The sequence below is a fragment of the Macaca fascicularis genome, chromosome 2 (genome assembly GCF_037993035.2).
Source record: "Macaca fascicularis isolate 582-1 chromosome 2, T2T-MFA8v1.1".
Taxonomy (NCBI): Eukaryota; Metazoa; Chordata; class Mammalia; order Primates; family Cercopithecidae; genus Macaca; species Macaca fascicularis.
In genome coordinates, this window is record NC_088376.1 from 13,939,259 (window position 1) to 13,959,860 (window position 20,602).

The 20,602-nt window shown below is 37.3% G+C and overlaps 1 long non-coding RNA gene across 5 annotated transcripts in view; it reads right to left on the minus strand.

The window, feature by feature from the left end:
* Nucleotides 1-20,602, minus strand: part of LOC123571918 (uncharacterized) — a 798,252-nt gene that overhangs the window by 203,992 nt on the left and 573,658 nt on the right. Inside the window, exon 1 of one of the 5 annotated variants that reach the window (XR_012430603.1) lies at nucleotides 9,631-9,869. The exons of the other annotated variants lie outside the window; for them this stretch is intronic. This is a non-coding gene — a long non-coding RNA (uncharacterized lncRNA). Of the gene's footprint in view, nucleotides 1-9,630; nucleotides 9,870-20,602 lie in introns of those variants that run through there. 5 annotated transcript variants of the gene reach the window in all.

Sequence of the window (20,602 nt, forward strand, 5' to 3'; positions counted from 1 at the left end):
CACTGCACTCCAGCCTGGGTGATAGAGTAAGACTCTATCTCAAAAACTAAAAAAAAAAAAAAAAGAAAAAACAAAACAAAAAACAGTATTACTTTCTTCCAAATGACCATTTCGCTTTCTCTCTAACAGTACAGGTATTGATCCTTCTCTCAAAACCTTTATATCCTTCTTTGTCTCTCATTTTTGTCTACTTTGCTACTCCCTTCTTTCTATACTCTTTTAATCATGACTTTTCTAAGACACATCTTCCTCTTTTGTTTTGATCCCTGTGGTTTCTTTTTATTCATTTTTTCTTTTCTTTGGTTTTGACTGTATCCTTTTCTATCTATATTCTAATAAGTTTGTCTGCTTGCCTGACTCTCCTGCTCTTATGATGCACCCAGACCTCCTTTAGCAGGTCAGCACACCCATCGCCCAGCTGGTGTGAGTGTTAACTGTTAATTAGTCCCTTCTGAAAATTATCCTCTGCTAACAGAGGCTGCTTCATTCAGAAATATCTGGAAGGTTATGCCTTCCCTGTGGGATGTCCTGTAGTCAGAGACTGGCCACTAAAGAGGAGCCAAAGGCCAGTGTCCTTGTCTTAAAACAGGCCAATTTTGCAGTGGCATTTACGCCTCACACCTCCCCATGAATTAGGCTGGGGCTTCATTTCAGCTATACCCACATCTCTGCTTCTTCCTTGTAGTATCTGCTTCCCTCATTTCCTTACAAGTTTCTACTTCAATAAATCAACTATATAAGAATCCTTGCCTCACACTATTTTTTTTTTCTTTTTGAGATGGAATCTGGCTCTGTCACCCAGGTTCATGTGATTCTCCTGCCTCAGCCGCCTAAGTAGCTGCCACTAAAGGCACCTGCCACCATGCCAGGCTAATTGTTTTGTTTTGTTTTGTTTTGTTTTTTCTTTCAGTAGAGACAGTGTTTCACTGTGTTAGCCAGGATGGTCTCAATCTCCTGACCTCGTGATCCACCCACCTCTGCCTCCCAAAGTGCTGGGATTACAGGACATGAGCCACTGCGCCCAGCCACCTCACGCTATTTTTAAGGAACCTGAACTAAGACACAGTCCATCAACATTTTTCCCTCATTAACATTTGTCTTCACTTTTAAATTTCATTTGTTTTTTAATTGTTCATCTTAAGACCGCTATAACACACATTTTCTCTCTCCAAAGACCAATGGTAAACAGAAAATATAGATCATTTTCTTTGCAGTCTTTCTTCCTTGAAATATTTCAGAAGAGGTCAGAAGTTAGAGGCCAGCCTGGCCAATATGGCGAAATGCTGTCTCTACTAAAAATACGAAAAGTAGCCGGGTGTGGTGGCACACATCTGTAGTCCCAGCTACTTGGGAGGCTGAGGCAGGAGAATCGCTTGAACCCGGGAAGCAGAGGTTGCAGTGAGCCTAGATCCTGCCATTGCACTTCAGCCTGGGTGACAGAGCAAGACTCTGTCTCAAAAAATTATATATATATATATATATATATATATATATATATATATATAGAGAGAGAGAGAGAGAGAGAGAGAGAGAGAGAGAGAGAGAGAGAGTCTGTGTATTGTACACCTCGGCAAAGGAGTTATCTTTTCAAGTACGTTTGGGAAACCCATGCACGCCAGATTTCTCCATTGGATACCCCCTCTGTTACTCCATAAATTCACAAATTCCATGCAAAGTATCTAGATGATATACATGTGGTGGGGATTGGGAACAGAAGATCGAAAGTCTCTGTTTTTGTGATGGCCATTGATCTACTCTGCCAGACAATTTTTTCCTCTCTAATTCATTCCATGATGCATCATTACTGAACTCAGTATCAACTGAGAATTGGCCTTCTGTCTCCTAAGTTGCATTCTGAAATTCCTATGGACTTCTGAAAAACTTCTGAATGAAACCCTCACTTTTCCAGAAAAGAATGAACAAATATTGACCTAGTTTGCTTTGCAGATAGATGATCTAAAATTTTCACCCTTCAACTGCTTGAGGAGGTGATGTATTTACCTATGATCACACAGCTCCTTTGCATTCAGGTTATGGCTCTCCTTCTTCCTTGCAGAGAATAAATGTAAAGTCTGTTTTATTTTACCTTTGCTTAATTAATAGGAACACTTCCCAGAGGATTAACTCCTTTAAAATTTTAATGGAGTCACTGAGCTCTTAGTTGCTTTGCCATGATATAGCCTCATAGTTATGTTGCTTTAGCTCTTGTAATTGTGTGGCTACAAAATATGCATACATGCTAGAAGGTTAAATGACTTGAAACATGATTTTTTTAGGTGGTTAATGAAGAATAGGGTTTATGGGCCCAGCTGTTCCCCCTAACCTCCATAGATCATTGGTATAGGCTTGTCTGTCTGAGATCCATCATATTTTTGTGAGAAGTTGGAGTAGGCTTGGAGGAACAACTCCACATCTAGAGTAGGGCCAAAGTGAAAGTGAAACTTTCTATTCCCTATGATAAATGAGGTTCCAAAAGCCAGGATTCTCTCTCAATGGTTCTGCACATCTGGAAGCACAGTCAATTCTCCCCACATCATGCAGTTGAAATGAGATCATATCCTGTCACATCAGAAAATGAAATCAACAAGGCACTGTGACCTATTAACAAGGGATGAGAATGACTTGGCTAAATTATTTGAAGACCCATTTCTTCTTTCAGATTATTTTAGCACCATAATGGTGTGACTCAGCTGTCCCACATTTTACACAAGAATAAATGTAATTTGGGTTTCAGTTATAAGGGGAAACATTTTGCTTTGAAAGTTAGAAACTTCATAAATTCTTGAGTGGCAGGATGAAAATGAGAATCTAGAGGAAAATGACTGCCGTCTTAAATACCTGGAAGACATTTATTTAAAGAACAAAAATAAGCCAATGGTTGTAGGTTGCACTGAGGTTATGTTTTGGTTCATTGTTCAGGGCCCCGCAAAAGTGAAATAAATAGTTGGGTAATTAATAAGTTTCTCATTACCCAAACTATTCAAGCATGGGCTCGATACCATCTTGCAAAAGATTTACTTTGAGACAATTCTTTCTAGATGTATTCTAATGTCAAAATCCCGCAATTCCAGGCTCGGGCAAAATGCCCAAGACTATTGTTGAGTGGGGTAGACATAGCATAGAGTAACCCCAAGTCTGAACAAAAGGTGACTGTGATTGTGGTATTTTCAAATATTAATTTTCTTCATGTAATAATCAGGGCAAATGAGGTTTAGGGCCTCTGAGTTTCTTTTTTAACAGTAAGCCTAAAGAATTATGTAGCATTTGAAATACAGAATTTAGAAAAATATACCCTTTAGCTTTTGATAGAGACCTTATTTTCAAGTTGCAGCCCTGTTCACCAGGGAGCTACTATATTCAACAGCCTTTGGCAATATGCCAATATTGTTGATTAACCCTTTTAAAAAGTATTCAGTATGGCAGGAAGTACTCAGTTGCTACTTTCTAAAACAATTTATCAAAATTAGTTATGGTATAAACTGTACAAAAAAATCAAAAAAGTTACTTTGGAATCTCTTGTTTTTTACTGAGAAATAATGGAACTCTAAGCATCTTCATCCTGAAGTAAAACCATATACGCAGAAATATGCATAAAGCTAATTATATATGGAACCAGTTCACAGGCTGTCATTCAACCAACCACTAACCTTTCTTGTTTCCAGTATTGTCCCGCTAGGTACCACTGGCATAATCCATCATTTAATCAACTCTCTTATTCATTATTTTGTATGTTTGTTTACTTAATGGAGTTCAAATGAGATTCCTTTTTTCCCAACTAGATATCTCTATTGAGCAACGGATTACATCAACCTGGATTTAATCTTAGAGCGCCAAAGCTGTATAAATAACAGGAATAAAATTGGGAAGCTATCAGAGGGTCCACAAGTCTCCAATGTAACTTGAGAAGCCATAAATGGCATTAATGATACAATCTGTGCCTTCAAGAAACATGGAAAAGTTTAGATTCTAAAGAACACATGGTGCAAATTTTCAGAATTAGTTTTGAAAACACTACTTTCCAGCAACTCTAAACATTAAAACCAGTCATCTTTGTGAAGTGGTCAAACTTTAAGATGCTCATGAGAACTGAAGACAACTGCTAAAATCTCAGATTCATGTCTCTTATCTCAGCATACAGTGGCGACACTAAATTAGTGTTAAGGAGAGTTTCAATTTTTTCTTTATTTTTAAATAAATTCAGCTGAATTTATGTTCAATAAGAATGTGTATAAGTAACTTTGTTTAAAATCTTTTTAAATAATCTAATAAATTGGTCGAAAAAGTAAAAAATTTTCTGCTTTAAAACCAACAAGCAAGCAAATATCAGTACTCATGTATTAATAGTTTATTTCTCTTTCTTCCCATTTTTGTGCTATCACCTATTAATTAAATTTTTATGGTTAGGTGCTTTCCTACCATCACCTCCTTAACTCTTTGGGTCTTTACCCTGACACCTGACAGTTTTCTTCATTACACATGTCACTGCCTGGCATTCATTTGTGTGTGTGTTCATTTGTGTTCATTTGTGTTCATTTGTTTGTGTATCATCTATATCTCCACAGAGAATGCAGATTTTTTAAGGTAAAAACTGTTTGCAGTTTTGTTTACCATCATACTCTCAGTACTCAAAATACATACTGGCATATGGTAAACCCTCAATGAATATTTGTGGGCAGGAGGGAAGAAGAGGAGAAAGAGAAAGAAAGAAAAGGAAGGAAGGGAAAAAATAACGTTAGGTATACAGAGAAGGTTAGGTACACCTAAGCAAGTTTTTTATTAAATTATATTAAGGAAATATGTAAATACAATAAATTATCAGAAAAAAGTGCAACACGGACTCAAACATTAAAATATAAATACATCTACGAAAAGTAGATTTTATTACTAATCAAAAATTTTCCATGATAAATAAAAACAAAGGCCTATAAGGTTTCACTGATAAATTCTACCAAATGTTTAAAGAATTAACACCAATTTTTTTTCACTCCTAGTTCCCACAAGCAGAACAGCAATTCTTAAAGAACTCTCCCAAAACTCTATTCCAAAAGGAAAGAAGGTAATACTTCTAAACTCATTTATAAGGCCATTATTGACCTTATACAAAACCAGAAAAAGACATTACAAGAAAACTATTGACCAATATCCCTTAGGAATGTAGATGCAAAAATTCTTAATGACATACCAGCTAATAGAATCCAGAAACATATATATGTGTGTGTGTGTATATATATGTATATACATATATGTGTGTATATGTGTTTGTATGTGTGTGTATATATATATATAAAGATTATATACCATGACCAAGTACATTTTATCCCAAGAGTGCAATGATGGTTTAACCTATGAAAATCAATCAGTGTAAAATATCATGTTGACAAAATAAAAGACAAAAACCATATAATCAGCTCAGTCAATGCAGATAAAGCATTTACAAGATCCAACACTCTCATAATAAAAATACACAGCAAACTGGGAATAAAGGGGAACTTCCTTAACCTGATATAGGATATATATGGAAAACTCACCACTAGTTTCATACTTAACAGTGAAATACTGAATTTTTTCCTCTAAGATCAAAAACAAGACACAGATATCCATTATTGATTGTCACTTCCATTCAACCTTGTACTGAAGGTTCTATCCAGGGCGATTAGGCAAAAAGAAATAAAAGGCATCCAGATTAGAAATGAAGAGGAAAAACTATGTCTATTCACAGACGACATGATTTTTTTTTTTTTTTTTTTTTGAGATGGGGTTTCATATCAGTCAGGCTGGAGTACAGTGGCACCATTAGGGCTAGCTGCAGCCTCAACCTGGGCTCAAGCGATCCTCCCTTCTTAGCCTCCCATGTAGCTGGGACTGCAGGCACATCCCAGTATGCCCAGCTAATGACATAATCTTATATATAGAAAATACTAAGGAATCCCAAAATAGAAAATATGTACATTAGAACAAACGAGCTGAACAAGGTTGAAATATATATATGTCTGTGTATATAACATATATATTACAATTAATAAGTTGAGCAAAGTTGAAAGATAGCAGTGAACAATGTCAAAATGAAATTAGGAAAGCAATTCCATTTTATCATCACATAATAAAAAAAAATGCTTAGGAAAAAAATTAACAAAAGAATAACAAGAGTTACACAGTGTAAACAAAGCAATGTTGAAAGAACTAGGAGACCTAAATTGACGGTAGTACATTCCATGTTCATTGATTGGAAGACGTAATTTTGTCATGACAATACTGCTGAATTTGATCTACAGATTCAATGCAATCCCTATCAAAATTTCAACTTCCTTTTTTGCAGAAATTGATAAGCTTATCCTAAAATACACATAGAAATGCAAGAAATTCAGAACCACAAAACTATCTTGACAGGGAACAAAGTTGGGAATTTACATTTTCTGGCTTCAAAATTTATTATAAAATAGCAGTAACCAAGACAGTGTATTACTGGTATGTGGATAAACATATAATTCAACAAAATAGAATGAGTCCAGAAATAAACCCTTGTGTTTACAGCCAATTTTCAGTAAGAGTGCCAATACAATTCAATGAGGAAAGAATAGTCTTTGTAATAAATAGTGCTGCAACAATAAAATATGAAAAGATTGAAGTTGTTTTCTACCTCACACCACATGTAAAAATTAACTCAAAATGGATTATAGACTAAATGTAACAACTAAGATTATAAAACTCTTAGAAGACCTAGCATTAAATCTCCATGGTCTCAGATTAGGCAATGGATTTCTTAAATATAATACCAAAACAACAAGCAACAAAAGAAAACAGACTGAACTTAATGTTAAAAAATTTTGTGCTTCAAGGCACTTTAGATAGTAGAAAGAAAGCCCACAGAATAGAAAATATTTGCAAAGTATACGTCTGATAAGAACATTAACAGACATAGCAGATAACAATTTATCAGACATATACTTTCATACAGAATTTGTCATGTACACAATTCATATGACTCAACAACAAAAGGACAAACAAGCCAATTAAATATGGACAAGGACTAGAATAGACATTTTTCCAAGGAAGTTTTTAAAATGTCAATGAGGAAAGAATAACAGGCCAATATGCTTGCTGAACAAAGATGCAAAAATCTTCAACAAAATACTAGCAAAGTAAATTCAACAACGCATTAAAAGGATCATTCATCTTCACTTGGTGGAATTTATTCCGGGGATGTAATGATGGTTCAACACACACAAAGCTATACATGTGATACATCATTTTAATGGAATGAAGGACAAAAACCACATGATCATCTCACTAAATGCAGAAAAAGCATTTGACCAAATTCTACTTCCTTTCATGATAAAAACTCTCAAGAAATTAGATACAGAAACAAATGTATCTCAATACAACAAAGGCTACTTATAGACCCTACAGCTAATATTATACTAATCAGTGAAAAACTGAAACCCTTTTATCCAAGATCAAAAACAAAACAAAGATATCCATTCTTAACACTTCAAATTCAACGTAGTATTGGAGGTCCTTGCCAGAGCAATTAGGCAAGAGAAAAAAATAAAAGACATCATCCAAATAGAAATGAGAGAAGTAAAATTGTTGCTGTTTGCTAATGACATGACCTTATATACAGAAAACCCAAAAGATTCCATCAAAAATTGTTAGAAATAATAAAGTTGCAGGATATAAAAATCAACACACAAAATTACTAGTGTTTCTATATATATGGATCATTCTGAGAAAGGAGTCATGAGAACAATCCCTATTTACAATACCTACAAAAATATTTAGAAATACATTTAATTAAGGAGGTGAAATTCCTGTACACTGAAAACTACAAATGTTAATGAAAGAAACAGAAGACATAAATGAAAATACATCTTGTGTTCAGAAATTTAAAGAACTAATATTAACATGTCCATACTATCCAAAGCAATCTACAGATTCAATGCAGCCCTTATAAATAGTCCATTGTCATTTTTCACTGAAATAGAAAAAACTTCTAAAATTCATATAGAACCACTGAAGAAACCCTGAATAGCTAAAGCAATCATGAGCAAATAGAACAAAGCTGGAGACATTACACTACCTGATTTCAAAGTATACTATAAAGCAATAGTAATTGAAACAGCACAGTACTGATGTAAATACAGACATATCGGCCAATAAAACAAAATAGATAGCTGGGCAAGGAACCCACACATGTATGGTCAATCAATTTTCAACAAAGTTGCCAGTAATACACAACGGGAAAAAAATAGTCTCTTCAGTAAAGAGTGTTGGGAAAACTGGATATCCATATGCAGAAAAAAAAAAAAAATTGGACCCTGGCAGTGCTTAAACTGTATCAGTGTCCCTATTTTAACCATAATATCCCTTCCCAACAAGGGGAACAGCAGCTTGGTACTATTACAAACTCCTGCTGGAAGATTTGTTTTTCAAATTGTCAGGTTAAAAGAAGGGGCAAAATGACTGACTATTTTTTTTCTTCCATTCCTACAACAATCGTGGTCCTAGTAGAGCATTTTCCCACACAAACAGTAAGGACAGAGTAATTACTCCGGTATAAAAAAGAAACTGAATTCATGTACCCATTACATCCAGAGTTACCTGGGGCTCCTCAGTAGTAATGAATGTTCCTGAACAGAGGCAGTGAAGAAGACCCCGGGCCCCTTCAGTCTTTATCCAGTTCAGATATCTCTGATTTTAGAGTGTCAGATGTCTCTGACTTAGGTGGGCCATTGCACTACTCGGAATGTTTTCCCTCCATAAGTGATGGACCTACTATGACTCCCTTAGTCTCAGAATGCAATACTCAGCTATTTTGCATCCTACCAAGTGAAATAAGCTGCTTCAGCCTGTAACCTTTGTGAAACAAGGGACCTTGCAATGTAGCTTAAAACTAACAAAGTCAGGGGTTTGTTTCTACAAATGAAAATTATAGGTTCTCATGCAAAAAAAAAAAAAAAAAAAAAAAAAAAAAAAAAAAACCATACATAAAACAGGAGTCCCTTTCCCTACTCTAAGAAAAAAGTAATTCTGCACTACTGCTTTCCCCACAAATCATCAATAAAATGAACATAGAGGGCGGACGCGGTGGCTCACGCCTGTAATCCCAACGGTTTGGGAGGCCAAGTCGGGTGGAAAACCTGAGGTCAGGAGTTCGAGACCAGCCCAGCCAACATAGCGAAACCCTGTCTCTACTAAAAATACAAAAATTAGCCAGGCATAGTAGTGCATGCCGTAATCCCAGCTACTCAGTAGGCTGAGGTAGGAGAACTGCTTGAACCCAGGAGGTGAAGTGTACAGTGAGCCAAGATCATGCCACTGCACTCCAGTGTAGGTAACAGAGGTAGACTCTGTCTCAAAAAATAAAATTAAATAAAAATTTAAAAAAACAAACATAGAAATCAGAAAATGAGGGTTCTAACCTTCTGAAAGACATTTCACCATACAAACAGAAACCTGCATGGATTTGTCTTGCATTCAGCAGGACCTAAATGTCCTTTTCCAAGTTATCCTATCATGGGAGATTTCAAGCAGCAGATGCCCTACGGGATTTTAACTGCCCAACCCATGTCTGTAAACGATGGCTTTGACAAAGAAAGAGAAGGAAAAATAAATTCCAAAATTTGGGCTTACCTCCTGGCTGGCTCACCAAAATATGTCAGCTAGAAGGTCTTGACTGTGAGTTGTCCAGATTCTTGGCGTGTTGAACAAATTTGAACAAAATGCACAAACAAAGCAATGAAAGAACAAAGCAATGAAAGACAAACAATGCAACAAAAGAACGGAGTAACAAAGACACAGATTCATTGAAGAAGCTAAAATATAATTCACAGAGGAGAAGCAGGCTCCAGCAAGCAGCCCAAAAGCCTCTCCATTGCAATGCTCCCGAGGGTTTTTATAAAGCCAAAAGAACTTGGCAACACCCCCCAGGTGCCTTTAAAAGGTCTCCAGTTGGTTTCACTCTATGAAGGATTGACCTGCAAACAATCAGAGGCTGAAGTGGAGGCTTGGCCTACAGTCAATCAGAGGCTAAAGTGGAAACTTCTGTCTTGTTATCACAGGAGCAAGGACGGGGCCTATATGCTCCCTAATCTTGCCTAGAACTGTCTGCACATGCTTTTCTTTCACTTACGTGAAATGGTTGCACCTGCTGTTCTTTTTCCATCATCCTTAACCTTTGGTTACTCTAACTCTCTATTCTCCTGCCTCAGGAGGACCACTTAAGCCTAGCAGTTTGAGGCTACAGTGAGCTATAATGGCACTACTGCACTGTACCTTGGGCAACAGAGCAAGACACCATCTCTTTAAAAAAAAAAAAAAAGTAGACAGTAAGGAACTTGAATAAACATTTTATCAAGAGAATAAATAGAAATGGCCAAGAAATATATATTTTTAAAATCTCAGCATCACTAACCATTAAAGAAATGCAAATTAAAACCACAATGTGATATCACTTCACACCTGTTAGAATGGCTATCAACAAAAAGATTAAAGATAAGTGTTGGCCAATATGTGGAGGAAAGGGAACTCTTGTGTGCTACTGGTGGAAATGTGAAATAGTACAGCCATTATGGTAAACTCTATGGAGGTTCCTCAAAAAACCAAAAATAGAATTGTCATATGATACACAATCCCACTTTGGGGTATTTACTCAAAAGTTTTGAAATCAGTATATCGAAGTCATATTTACACTCCTATATTTTTGGCAGCATTATTAACAATAGCCAAGTTATAGAATCAATCTAAGTGTCCACCAATCAGTAAGTGGATCAAAAAATGTGCTATATATACACAATAGAATACTATTCAACCTTAAAAATAAAGAAATTCTGTCATTTGCAACAACATGGGTAGAATCGGAGAACATCATCCTGAGTGAAATAAGCCAGGCACAGAAAGACAAATACCTCATGCTCTCACTTACATGTGGAATCTAAAACAATCATACTCATAGAAGCAGGGAATAGAATGGTGATTACTAGAGGCTGGCAGTGGAGGGAATGGGGATATGATATTTAAAAAATACAAAGCCTTAGTTATATAGAAGAAATAAAGTTTTTAAAATATTTATTACACAGTATGGTAAATATAGTTAATAGTGTATTATACATTTCAGAATTACTAAGAGAGTAAATTCTAAATCTTCTCACCAAAAGAATATTTATATTAGGTGATGGATATGTTACTTATCTTGACTTAATTATTTCACAATGTGTTCATGAATCATAACATCACTTTTTACTCCATAAATATATACAACTATAATTTGTCAATTTGCAATACAAGTAAAAAAATAAATAAAATTAAACATTTTCAAAAGCTTAAAGTTCAATATTCATACAAAAAGATGTTTAACATTGTTAGACATTGGAGAAATGCAAGTCAAAAACATAAGATACCAGTTCACACCCAAAATACTGATTAAAATACAGCCAGACAATAATAAGTGTTATAAAAGATGTGAAGAAATTGAAGTTCTAATATATTGCCAATAGGGTTGTAAAACGGTGCAGCCACTTTACAGAACAATTTGAAAATTCCCCAAAAAGCTAAACATAGAGTTATCATATGACCTATCTCTTCTACTCCTAACTATTTACCCAAGAGAATTGGAAATGTATGTCCACATAATACTTGTGCACAAATGTTCATAGCAGCACTATTGATAATAACCCCGAAAGTGGAAACAATGAAAATGTCCATCAACTGATGAATGGATTGACAAAATGTGGTGTATCCAAACAATAAAATAATATTTAGTCATAAAAATAAAGTACTGATATACAGTATAACACAGATGAACTTTGAAAAGATTATGCTAAGTGAAAAAACTAGTTACCAAATGCCACATATTATATGCCTCCATTTATATGACACATCCAAAATAGGTAAATGTGTAGAGAAAAAGTAGGTGGAAAGAAAAAAAGGGATGATTTTAGTCTGTTAAAAGAAAAACAATAATGCATTTCACAGTTTCAGTGGAAGTGTCACCAAGATCAGAGATTCTATTGATATATTAGTACCTTATTTCCACAACTAATGGAAAAATTGAACTAGTGTGTCAATACTGTGAGAAAAAGCAAAAGGATATTGGATTCTACAAGAGCAGGAAATGTGCATTAGCCGTAGAGATATGTTGAACACCCAAAGCTGACAGGGTGACAGGCAAAGAGAACATACTCAATACGTTTTCCACATGAACAAATTCAATTTTGCTACAATAACAATTGGAAGGCATTGTTTCCTTTGGGATAATTTATTTCTCTAGTCTTTCAGATGGACATTTGAGAGGTTTCCAAATTTTTCCTTCCACACTAGTATTGCTATAAACATTCCTGTACATGTCTCTTTTCTGCATGTAAATGATTTCTCATGGTATAAACCTGGAGGGACAATGGCCGGGTCTTAGAGCATGAGAATTTTCAGCTGTACAAGATAATGTCAAAGTGCTTTCCAAAAGGTTATTCTAAGTCACACATTCTCCAGTCAAGTACAAGAAATTATCTGGGTGGAAGAAAGGGGCGACAAAGAAATTGTTTTTTCTGTTCTTCAGGGAAGTCCCATCCACCCCACCTTTCTTCTCTATCCCCCATTTTACTTCCCTTTCTTACAGTCATGGAGTGTAGAAGCTGAAGGTACCTTAAAAATGTTCTGGTCCAATCCATTTGGCAGATGAGGCAACAGGTTTACCGAGGATAAAATGGCATGTCCAATACCATACAGATAATTGTACACAGCACCAGGTGACCAGAGTAAGAAAGTAGGTCTTTTCCTCTTCAAGGAGAACTACAAACCACTACTCAAGGAAATAAGAGAGGACAGAAACAAATGGAAAAATGGTCCATGTTCATGGAAAGGAAGAATCAATATTGTCAAAATGGCCTACTGCCCAAAGTAATTTATAGGTTTAATGCTATCCTGATCAAGCTACCATTGACTTTCTTCACAGAACTGGAAAAAACTACTTTAAATTTCATGTGGAACCAAAAAAGAGCCCACATAGCCAAGACAACCCTAAGCAGAAAGAGAAAAGCTGGAGGCATCATGCTACCTGACTTCGAACTATACTACAAGTCTACAGTAACCAAAACAGTATGGTACTGGTACCAAAACAGAGACATGGACCAATGGAATAGAACAGAGGCATCAGAAATAACACCACACATCTATAACTACCTGATCTTTGACAAACCTGACAAAAACAAGCAATGGGGAAAGGATTCCCTATCTAACACATGGTGCTGGGAAAACTGGCTAGCCATACGTAGAAAGCTGAAACTGGATCCTTTCCTTACACCATATACAAAAATTAACTCAAGATAGATTAAAGACTTAAATGTTAGACCTAAAATCATAAAAACCCTAGAAGAAAACCTAGGCAATACCATTCAGTACACTGGCATGGTCAAAGACCACATGACTAAAACACCAAAAGCAATGATGACAAAAGCCAAAATAGACAAATGGGATCTGATTAAACTAAAGAGCTACTGCACAGCAAAAGAAACTATCATCAGAGTGAATAGGCAACCTACAGAATGGGAGAAAAATTTTGCAATCTATCCATCTGACAAAGGGCTAATATTCAGAATCTACAAAGAACTTAAACAAATTTATAAGAAAAAAACATTCAACCCCATCAAAAAGTGGGCAAAGGGTATGAACAGGCACTTCTCAAAAGAAGACATTTAGGCAGCCAACAAACATGAAAAATAGCTCATTGGGGGTGTTCCAAGATGGCCAAATAGGAAGAGCTCCGGTCTGCAGCTCCCAGGGTGATCAACAGAGAAGATGGGTGATGTTTGCACTTCCAACTGAAGTACATGGTTCATCTCACTGGGATGGTTGGACAGTGGGTGCAGCCCATGGAGGGCAAGCCAAAGCAGGGCAGGGCATCGCATCACCCAGGAAGTGCAAAGGGTTGGGGGATTTCCATTTCCTAGCCAAGGGAAGCTGTGACAGACTATCTGGAAAAACAGATCATTCCCACCAAAATACTGCGCTTTTCTCAAGGTCTTAGCAACTGGCAGACAAAGAGGTTCTCTCCTGTGCCTGGCTCAGTGGGTCCGACATCCACGGAGCCTTGCCCACTGCTAGCACAGCAGTCTGAGATCAAACTGCGAGGCTGCACCCTGGCTGGAGGAGGGGTGTCCGCAATTGTAGAGGCTTGAGTAGGTAAACAAAGCAGCCAGGCAGCTCGAACTGGGCGGAACCCATCACAACTCAACAAGGCCCACTGACTCTAGACTCCACCTCTGTGGGCAGGGCATCACTGAACCAAAGGCAGCAGACAACTTTTGCAGACTTAAACGTCCCTATGTGGCAGCTCTGAAGTGAGCAGTGGCTCTCCAAGCACGGTGTCTGAGCTCTGAGAACGGACAGACTTCCTCCTCAAGTTGGTCCCTGACCCCCATGTAGCCTAACTGGGAGACACCTCTAAGTAGGGGCCAACAGACACCTCATATAGGCAGCTGCCCCTCTAGGACAAAGCTTCCAGAGGAAGGATCAGGTAGCAATAGTTGCTATTCTGCAATATTTGCTGTTCTGTAGCCTCGGCTGGTGATACCCAGGCAAACAGGGTCTGGAATGGACCTCCAGCAAACTCCAACAGACCTACAGCTGAGGGACCAGACTGTTAGAAGGAAAACTAACAAACAGAAAGGAATAGCATCAACATAAACAAAAAGGTCATCTACACCAAAACCCTATTTGTAGGTCACCAACATCAAAGACCAAAGATAGATAAAACCACAAACATGGGGAGAAACCAGAGCAGAAAAGCTGAAAATTCAAAAAATCAGCAAACCTCTTCTCCTCCAGAGGATGACAGCTCCTCGCCAACAATGGAACAAAGGTAGATGAAGAATGACTTTCACTAGTTGACAGAAGTACAATTCAGAAGGTCAGTAATAACAAACCTCCAAGCTAAAGGAGGATGTTGAAACCCATCTCAAGGAAGCTAAAATCCTTGAAAAAATATTAGACAAATGGCTAACTAGAATAAACAGTGTAGAGAAGACCTTAAATGACCAGATGGCACTGAAAACCATGGCCCGAGAATTTCATGACACATGCACAAACTTCAATAGCTGATTCATTCAAGCAGAAGAAAGGGTATCAGTAATTGAAAATCAAATTAATGAAATAAAGCAAGAAGACAAGGTTAGAGAAAAAAGAGTAGAAAGAAATGAACAAAGCCTCCAAGATCTATGGTACTATGTGAAAAGACCAAATCTACGTTTGATTTGTGTACCTGAAAGTGATGGGGAGAATGGAACCAAGTTGGAAAATGCTCTTCAGGCTATTAACCAGGAGAACTTCCACAACATAGCAAGGCAGGCCACTCAAATTCAGGAAATACAGAGAACACCACAAAGATATGCCTCAAGAAGAGTAAGCCCAAGACACATAATTTTCAGATTCACCAAGGTTGAAATGAAGGAAAAACTGCTAAGGGCAGCCAGGGAGAAAGGTCGAGTTACTCACAAAGGGAAGCCCATCAGACTAACAGCAGATCTCTTGGCAGAAACCTTACAAGCCAGAAGAGAGTGAGGGCCAATATTCAACATTCTTAAGGAAAAGAATTTTCAACCCAGAATTTCATATCCAGCCAAACTAAGCTTCATAAGTGAAGAAGAAATAAAATCCTTTACAGACAAGCAAATGCTGAGAGACTTCATCACCACCAGACCTGCCTTACAAGAACTCCTGAAGAAAGCACTAAACATGGAAAGAAAAAAACCAGTACCAGCCACTGCATAAACATGCCAAATTGTAAAGACCGTCAATACTATGAAGACACTGCATCAATTAACAGGCAAAATAACCAGTGAACATCATAGTGATAGGATCAAATTCACACATAACAATATTAACCTTAAATGTAAACGGGCTAAATGCCCCAATTAAAGGACACAGACTGGCAAATTGGATAAAGCATCAAGACCCATCAGTGTGCTGTATTCAGGAGACCCATCTCATGTGCAAAGACGCACATAGGCTCAAAATAAAGGGATGGAAGAAGCTCTACCAAGCAAATGGAAAGCAAAAAAAAAAGCAGGGGTTGCAATCCTAGTCTGATAAAACAGACTTTAAATCAACAAACATTAAAAGAGACAAAGGCCATTACATAATGGTAACGGGATCAATTCAACAAGAGAGCTGACTATCCTAAATATATATATATGCACCCAGTACAGGAGCACCCAGATTCATGAAGCAAGTCCTCAGAGACCTACAAAGAGATTTAGACTCCCACACAATAATAATGGGAGTCTTTAACACCCCACTGTCAATATTAGACAGATCAACGAGACAGAAGGTTAACAAGGATATGCAGGACTTGAACTCAGCTCTGCAACAAGCAGACCTAATAGACATCTACAGAACTCTCCACCCCATATCAATAGAATATACATTCTTCTCAGCACCACATTGCACTTATTCTAAAATTGACCACTTAATTCGAAGTAAAGCACTTCTCAGCAAATGGAAAAGAATAGAAATCACAACAAACTGTCTCTCAGACCACAGTGCAATCAAATTAGAACTCAGTGTTAAGAAACTCACTCAAAACCACACTACTACATGGAAACTGAACAACTTGCTCCTGAATGACTACTGGGTAAATAACTAAATGAAGGCAGAAATAAAGATATTCTTTGAAACCAATGAGAACAAAGACACAATGTACCAGAGTCTCTGGGACAAATTTAAAGCAGTGTGTGGAAGGAAATGTATAGCACTAAATGCCCACAAGAGAAAGCAGGAAAGATAAAAAATCGACACACTAACATCATAATTAAAAGAACTAGAGAAGCAAGAGAAAACACATTCAAAACTGGCAGAAGGCAAGAAATAACTAAGATCAGAGCAGACCTGAAAGAGATAGAGACACAAAAAACTCTTCAAAAAATCAATGAATCCAGAAGCTGGTTTTTTGAAAAGATCAACAAAATTGATAGACCGCTAGCAAGACTAATAAAGAAGAAAAGAGAGAAGAATCAAATAGACACAATAAAAACTCATAAAGGGGATATCACCACCGATTACACAGAAATACAAACTACCATCAGGGAATACTATAAACACCTCTAAGCAAATAAACTAGAAAACCTAGAAGAAATGGAAAAATTCCTGGACACATACACCCTCCTAAGACTAAACCAGGAAGAAGTTGAATCTCTGAATAGACCAATAACAGGCTCTGAAATGGAGGCAATAATTAACAGCATACCAACCAAAAAAAATCCAGGACCAGATGGATTCACAGCCGAATTCTACCAGATGTACAAAGAGGAGCTGGTACCATTCCTTCTGAAAATTTTCCAAACAATAGAAAAAGAAGGAATCCTCCCTAACTCATTTTATGAGGCCAGCATCATCCTGATACCAAAGCCTGGCAGAGACACAACAAAATCAGAGAATTTTGGACCAAAACCCCTGATGATCATCAATCCGAAAATCCTCAGTGAAGCACTGGCAAACCGAATCCAGCAGCACATCAAAAAGCTTATCCACCATGATCAAGTCAGCTAGGGCTGGTTCAACATATGCAAACCAATAAATGTAACCAATCACATAAATAGAATCAATGACAAAAACCACATGATTATCTCAATAGATACAGAAAAGGCCTTCAACAAAATTCAACAGCCCTCCTTGCTAAAAATTCTCAATAAACTGGTATTGATGGGATGTATCTCAAAATAATAAGAGCTATTTGTGACAAACCCACAGGCAATATCATACAGAATGAGCAAAAAACTGGAAGCATCCCTTTGGAAACTGGCACAAGACAAGGAAGCCCTCTCTCACCACTCTTATTCAACATACTGTTGGAAGTTCTGGCCAGGGCAATCAGGCAAGAGAAAGAAATAAAGGGTATTCAATTAGGAGAAGAGGAAGTCAAATTGTCCCTGTTTGCACATGACATGATTGTATATTTAGAAAACCCCATCGTCTCAGCCCAAAATCTCCTTAAGCTGATAAGCAACTTCAGCAAAGTCTCAGGATACAAAATCAATGTGCAAAAATCACAAGCATTCCTAAACACCATTAACAGACAAACAGAGAGCCAAATCATGAGTGAACTCCCATTCACAATTGCTTCAAAGAGAATAAAATACCTAGGAATCCAACTTACAAGGCCTGTGAAGGACCTCTTCAAGGAGAACTACAAACCACTGCTCAATGAAATAAAAGAGGACACAAACAAATGGAAGAACATTCCATGCTCATGGATAGGAAGAATCAATATTGTGAAAATGGCCATACTGCCCAAAGTAATTTATAGATTCAATGCCATCCCCATCAAGCTACCAATTGACTTTCTTCACAGAATTGGAAAAAAAAAACTACTTTAAATTTCACATGTACCTAAAAAAGAGCCCGCATTGCCAAGATAATCCTACACAAAAAGAACAAAGCTGGGGGCATCATGCTACCTGACTTCAAACTATACTATAAGGCTACAGTAACCAAAACAGCATGGTACTGGTACCAAAACAGAGATATAGACCAATGGAACAGAACACAGGCATCAGAAATAACACCACACATCTACAACCATCTGATCTTTGACAAACCTGACAAAAACAAAAAATGGGGAGAGGGTTCCCTATTTAATAAATGGTGCTGGGAAAACTGGCTAGCCATATGTAGAAAGCTGAAATTGGATCCCTTCCTTACACCTTATACAAAAATTAATTCAAGATAGATTAAAGACTTAAATGTTAGACCTAAAACCATAAAAACCCTAGAAGAAAACCTAGGCAATACCATTCAGGACATAGGCATGGGCAAGAACTCCATGTCTAAAACACCAAAACCAACGGCAACAAAAGCCAAAATAGACAAATGGGATCTAAGTAAACTAAAGAGCTTCTGCATGGCAAAAGAAACTACCATCAGAGTGAACAGACAACCTACAGAATGGGAGAAAATTTTTGCATTCTACCCTCTGACAAATGGCTAATATGCAGAATCTACAAAGAACTCAAACAAATTTACAAGAAAAAAACAAACAACCCCATCAAAAAGTGGGCAAAAGATATGAACAGACATTTTTCAAAAGAAGACATATATGCAGCCAACAGACACATGAAAAAATGCTCATCATCACTGGTCATCAGAAAAATGCAAATCAAAACCACAGTGAGATACCATCTCACACCAGTTAGAATGGCAATCATTAAAAGGTCAGGAAACAACAGGTGCTGGAGAGGATGTAAAGAAATAAGAACGCTTTTGCATTATTGGTGGGAGTGTAAATTAGTTCAACTATTGTGGAAGACAGTGTGGCAATTCCTCAAGGATCTAGAACTAGAATTACCATTTGACCCAGTAATCCCATTACTGGTTATATACCCAAAGGATTATAAATCATGCTACTATAAAGACACAAGCACATGTATGTTTATTGGGGCACTATTCACAATAGCAAAGACTTGGAATCAACCCAAAATGATACACTGGATTAAGAAACTGTGGTACATATACACCATGGAATACTATGCAACCATAAAAAAGGATGAGTTCACGTCCCTTGAAGGGACTTGGATGCAGCTGGAAACCATCATTTTGAGCAAACTATCACAAGGACAGAAAACCAAACACCACATGTTCTCAGTCATAGGTGGGAATTGAACAATGAGATCACGTGGACACAGGGTAGGGAACATCACACACGAGGGCCTGTCAGGGGTGGGGTGCTTGGGGATAGGATTTGGAGAAATACCTAATGTAAATGATGAGTTGATGAGTGCAGCAAACCAACATGGCACATGTATACCTATGTATCAAACCTGCACATTGGGCACATGTACCCTAGAACTTAAAGTATAATAATAATAATAACAAAAAAAGCTCATCATCACTGGTCATTAGAGAAATGCAAATCAAAACCACTATGAGATACCATCTTATGCCAGTTAGAATGGCGATCATTAAAAAGTCAGGAAACAACAGATGCTGGAGAGGATGTGGAGGAATTACACTGCTGATGGGAGTGTAAATTAGTTCAACCGTTGTGGAAGACAGTGTGGCAATTCCTCAAGGATCTAGAACCAGAAATACCATTTGAGCCAACAATCCCATTAATGGGTATATACCCAAATGATTAGAAATCATTCTACTATGAAGACACATGCACACATGTTTATTGTGTTCACAATAGCAAAGACTTGAAACCACCCCAAATACCCATCAATGATAGACTGGATAAAGAAAATGTGGCACATATACACCATGGAATATGATGCAGCCATAAAAAAGGATGAGTTCATGTCCTTTGCAGGGATATGGATGATGCTGGAAACCATCATTCTCAGCAAGCAAACTAATGCAAGAACAGAAAATCAAACACTGCATGTTCTCACTCATAAGTGTGAGTTGAACAATGAGAACACATGGACACAGGGAGGGGAACATCACACACGAGGGCCTGTCAGGGGGTGGGGGGCTTGGGGATAGCATTTGGAGAAATACCTAATGTAGATGACGGATTGATGGGTGCAGCAAACCACCATGGCACGTGTGTACCTATGTAACAGACATGCACGTTCTACACATGTACCCCAGAACTTAGAGTAAAATAAATAAATAA